We start from the raw sequence: 6,041 nt of genomic DNA on the forward strand, positions 1-6,041 counted from the left end.
AACTTTACACACACACTCACACACACGAATACAAGTAAAATGGGTAAGTTGAATAATACTGATGCAGTGTATCAATTTATTTTTTTTTTTTTGGCCAGGTCTAGGCTTGAACCCACCACCTCTGGCATATGGGGCTGGCGCCCTACCCCTTTGAGCCACAGGCACCACCCCAGTGTATCAATTTAAATAATGACCCGGTTGGGTTATCCTATATGTTTTGCAACATGTTACCATGGGACATCCCTTCCTGGACCTCATGTCACTTCCACCATATATGCAGCGTACTGTGAGTAGCCACTAGGGTTCAGGGTACATAGGAGCTCTATGATTTTTTTTACAAATATATGTAATCTACAATTATCTCAAAAGAAAAAAACTTTGAAAAAAATAGATATGCCAGAATTCACAGCAAGCTATTCCTTTTACAGCATGGTCCTTTTCCCATCAAAGCATCAACGATCTCAGCCAGTAGGATTAGATGAATGGAGTATTCTATTTTATTAATAATAACATGACTTGGCCAAGACCAGAGGGAAATGATTCTTGATCACTGTCTGTGTACGCTATAATGACCTTATCATGAAGATTTTTCTTCATTGACATTTAAGAGAAAATATAAATATGGGGAGGAGGTGTGTAAGTTTAGGAGGCAGGAGCTGGAGGTTACAAATCCTTAGAAGTTTTAATAGTCTGTAAAACTAAAAAAAAAAAATAGTCTGTAAAACCCAGTTGACAATTTTTTACCAATTGTGGAAGCTATTTCCATAATAATGGAATTAATTTTTTTTTTTCACTTTCTTGGTTTGAACCCACCACCTCTGGCATATGAGGCTGGTGCCCTACTCCTTTGTGCCACAGACGCCACCCCATAATGGTAGAATTAATGGTTTAGAAGGAGATGGAAAATTTCTATCACATCTAAGCACAAGAGTCATCCCAGGGGGTTTGCAAATAAATCAAACCAAGTGTTCCTTCTATTGACTGGGGGGGAAAAACACATTTCAAGAGCATTCTTGTGTTCAGGAAACATTATTAGCAGGAAAGGAAATCATAAAGAAAGTATAGGGAATTGTTCCAGGCACTCAGGTAAATGCAGTCCAGATTAGGAAAATGTAAAATAATAGAGAATCCCAAAGAGTCAACCACAAGACTCCCACAAGTCATCAAAAAATACAGTAATGTTTCAGGATATAAAATCAATGTCCACAAGTCAGTAGCCTTTGTATACGCCAATAACAGTCAAGATGAGAAGCTAATTAAGGACAAAACTCCCTTCACCATAGTCTCAAAGAAAATGAAACACCTAGGAATATACCTAATGAAGGAAGTGAAGAACCTCTATAAAGAAAATTATGAAATCCTCAGAAAGGAAATAGCAGAGGATATTAACAAATGGAAGAACACACCATGCTCATGGATGGGAAGAATGCCATTCCTATCAAAATACCAACATCGTACTTTCAAGATTTGGAAAGAATTATTCTGCATTTTATATGGAAACAGAAAAAAAACCCTTATAGCTAAGGCAGTTCTTAGTAATAAAAATAAAGCTGGGGGCATCAGCATACCAGATTTTAGTCTGTACTACTAAGCCATAATGGTCAAGACAGCATGGTACTGGCACAAAAATAGAGACATAGATTCTTGGAATCAAATAGAAAACCAAGAAATGAAACTAACATCTTACAACCACCTAATCTTCGATAAACCAAACAAGAACATACCTTAGGGGAAAGACTCCCTATTCAATAAATGGTGTTGGGAGAACTGGATGTTTACATGTAAAAGACTGAAACTGGACCCCACACCTTTCCCCACTCACAAAAATTGATTCAAGATGGATAAATGACATAAATTTAGGCATGAAACAATAAAAATCCTCAAAGAAAGCATAGGAAAAACACTGGAAGATATTGGCCTGGGGAAAGACTTCATGAAGAAGACTGCCATGGCAATTGAAACAACAACAAAAATAAACAAATGGGACTTCATTAAACTGAAAAGCTTCTGTACAGCTAAGGAGACAACAACCAAAGCAAAGAGACAACCTACACAATGGGAAAGGATATTTGCATATTTTTTTTATTGTTGGGGATTCATTGAGTGTACAATAAACCAGGTTAAAAAACCAGGTTACACTGATTACAATTGTTAGGCAAAGTCCCTCTTGCAATCATGTCTTGCCCCCATAAAGTGTGACACACACCAAGACCCCACCTCCTCCCTCCATCCCTCTTTCTGCTTTGAATCAGACAAAAGCTTGATAACTAAGATCTATAGAGAACTCAAATTAATCCACATGAAAAAAAGCCAACAATCCCATGTATCAATGGGCAAGAGACATTAATAGAACCTTCTCTAAAGATGACAGACAAATGGCTAACAAACGTGAAAAATGTTCATCATCTCTATATATTAGAGAAATGCAAATCAAAACAACCCTGAGATACCATCTAACCCCAGTGAGAATGGCCCACATCACAAAATCTCAAAACTGCAGATGCTGGAGTGGATGTGGAGAGAAGGGAAAACTTTTACACCGCTGGGGGACTGCAAACTAGTACAACCTTTCTGGAAGGAAGTATGGCGAAACCTCAAAGCACTCAAGCTAGACCTCCCTTTTGATCCTGCAATCCCATTACTGGGCATCTACCCAGAAGGAAAAAAAATCCTTTTATCATAAGGACACTTGTACTAGACTGTTTATTGCAGCTCAATTTACAATCACCAAAATGTGGAAACAGCCTAAATGCCCACCAACCCAGGAATGAATTAACAAGGTATGGTATATGTATACCATGGAATATTATTCAGCTATTAAAAAATTGGAGACTTTACATCCTTCGTATTAACCTGGATGGAAGTGGAAGCCTTCCTACAAGACTTCTTATAAAGTCTTTATAAGACTTCTTATAAAGCATCACAAGAATGGAGAAGCATGAATCCTATGTACTTAATTTTGATATGAGGACAATTAATGACAATTAAGGTTATGAGGGGAGGAAAAGCAGAAAGAGGGACGGAGGGAGGGGGTGGGGCCTTGGTGTGTGTCACAGTATCTGGGGGCAAGATATGATTGCAAGAGGGACTTTACCTAAGTTTTCCTCTATGTTCATTTTTTGTCTTTTCCAGGACCCAATCCAGGACCCAACACCACATGTGGTAGTCATGTCTCCTTAGTCTCAAAGAACAAAATGTTTAATTGGACTTCATTTTAATTTAAATGGCCACAGAGCCAAGTGGCTATTACACAGTCTGACTATGGAGTATATAAGCCCTTTCCCATCCATTACCTCCTCTCGTGCTAAGCTCAACCCAGCATGGAGGTATGGTTACTGCTGCTCAACAGAGGAGCAAAGCGAGGCCTGGAGGGGCTGTGACTCAATCCCATCACATCATCAGTGAGTGGCAAAGTGGTTGAAAGTGTCGCAGGCTTTCTGACCCTTAGCTAGTGCATTTTCCTCAGCTGCTTCCCTGCAGTGATACAAGTGACTTAGAACTCACAGGAGACTCTGCTGTAACATTTATTACTAAGATATGTGCAAAAATCCATATGTCTGAGAGTATGGTTAGAAAAGCAAACTGCCCTTTGGAGTGGAAAAGGTCTCCCTGACCCCTGGATCGATGTTGGATCCAAGGCCCTAGTCTTGAAACCTCTGGTATTTACACTCTCTCCCTAAGTGATCTCATTCAGTTTGATGGCTTTAAATAACGTTTATAAACTGATGGGCCCCAAATTTATATCTCTAGGCCTAACCTTGCCCTGAAATCCTACCGGCTTCTTCCCTCCCATAGTATGCGAACACCTACATCTACTAGGCATCAGAAACTTAGAATTCTTGCTATTGCGCCCCTCCAGTGTGCAGAGTCCAGGCTTCTTCACGATTTTCCATCAAACGGTACTACTGCCCAGCAGTCAAGCTGAAAATTTATAGGTGAGTGTGGATTGCTTTTTCTCTTGTTTTCACTTGCAACATTGAACCCATTTACAAATGCTCTTTCTCCAAAGTTTATCCATGATAATGTCCTTTCTGTGAAGACTCCTTCTTTCTCACCTGGGCTGCTAACACAGCCTACTAATAATCAGCCTCCAAACAAATCTTATAACTTACCTCCTTAAAATCATCTCATGACTTCCCATTGCCTTTAAACCAACCACTTTGTGATGTTTTAAAAGGCCCAAAATGATCCTCACCTACTTCTTCAGCTTTATTCCTTGTATTCATGCTACATTTCAGCCACTCAAGACTTCAGATGAATTACCCACTGGATATTATCTAGATATCACGGGATGTTATTAACTCATCCACCTCAGAGCTTTGCAGCTGCTGTTCCTTCTCCAGATCTTTGCACAACTTGTGCCTGTGTATAGGTGTCTGTTTAACTGTCACCTCCTTCAAGAGACCTCTCTTAACTGCCCATTCACTCTCTGACACATAGCTCATGATGACTTTCTTAGTAGCACTTATCCACCCTCTCAAATTATCTTATTTATTCCTCCTGTTTTCTGACTATCTCATCCAGAAAGTCAGTTCTAAGAGACACACGACCACATCTCTCTTGGTTACAAACCCCAGTGCCTCTAAATTTTTGGTACATGGTTCTTGAGCGAAGGCTAAAAGGGCTCGCCAGATGTTTATATGTTGGGCCCTAAGTACTGATGGCAATCAATGGCTTTCTGAGTGATGCTCCAGGGGTATCCCATTATTCGATCTGTCTCTCTTATAAGATTCATGAAGTGGCCAGCCACAGCTCTTCAGCCCACAGCAATGTGGGTATCAGAATGACACAGCAGAAGCCAAAGCCAGTGGATTGAGTGGGCAAGGTGAGCACAGGCAAGGCTGCAATAACAAACAACACACTTGACTCAGTGGCTCAGTACAATAAAGGGTTTTACTCACATGAACTCCACATCAGGCTAGATCAGTTGCTAAGGTACCTCTTCAGTGACAATGGAGACAGTTTAGATAATGTGATGTTACGATCACAGTAAGTGGCTTCCTGGTTTCACAGCCACAGGGGGAAAACAGCTGGCAGTTCACACCCAAGCCTCAAGGGATTTGACCCAGAAGCAACTCTATTTCTGATCACTGCCCCCTTGGCCAGCACTACCGCCTAGACCTTGATGAATTGCAAAAGGGCTGACAATATGGGGGATTTAGGTAAATATTTAATATTCATTTGATGAGTAAAAAATGTCTTTGCAACAATCGGCCCTTGAACACATAAAACAACCAACACTTTTCCAAGGAAAAGATTTAAAGTTCCAACTGATCATTGCACCCAGTCCATGATGCATAAGTGTTCATCAGAATGAACACCAACAAAAATGAGGTTTGTTGTGGTCCAGAGGTGTATGTGCCAAAATGAATCATTGTCTTCCCCAATCCATATGCATCCAACATCTGACAGTGGTACAGGGCTAGATAACCACAAAACCTCCTTTCTGGAAAAGAGAAAATTGTGACACACATAGGAGTCTGGAGTCAGTAAGAGGGTCCAGAGACTTTGGTGCCAACGTTTAAGAACTGTGTTTTCCAAACTTTTTTATTTTTTAATCTCACAGCATTCCTTAAACATAGTTAAACTTCTGTGGCACAGTTAAATTACATTGATAAAACAATAAATAAATAAAAAGAATGGTATAAACAGTGCTTTGAAACTCTTTTGAAAATAATTTAAGATCTTTAAATATTTCCACCGCACACCTAAGATTCTCTCATGAACTCCATTTGAAACACCAGTTGAAAGTCACTGCTGTAGAGGGAAGGAGGGAGGTGGGTAGGGCCTTGGTGTGTGTCACACTTTATGGGGGCAAGACATGATTGCAAGAGGGACTTTACATAACAATTGCAATCAGTGTAACCTGGCTTATTGTACCCTCAATGAATCCCCAGCAATAAAAAAAAAAAAAAGAAAATCACTGCTGTAGTGTGATCAGCAACCTCCCAGAGCTACAGAAGAGCTGCACTGGGACCCATGATGGGCACCCTCTCATACCTCCAGAAGAGCCCCACCGGGAACCATGATCACCACCCGCC

Source organism: Nycticebus coucang, chromosome 11, assembly GCF_027406575.1.
Source record: "Nycticebus coucang isolate mNycCou1 chromosome 11, mNycCou1.pri, whole genome shotgun sequence".
Classification (NCBI taxonomy): domain Eukaryota; kingdom Metazoa; phylum Chordata; class Mammalia; order Primates; family Lorisidae; genus Nycticebus; species Nycticebus coucang.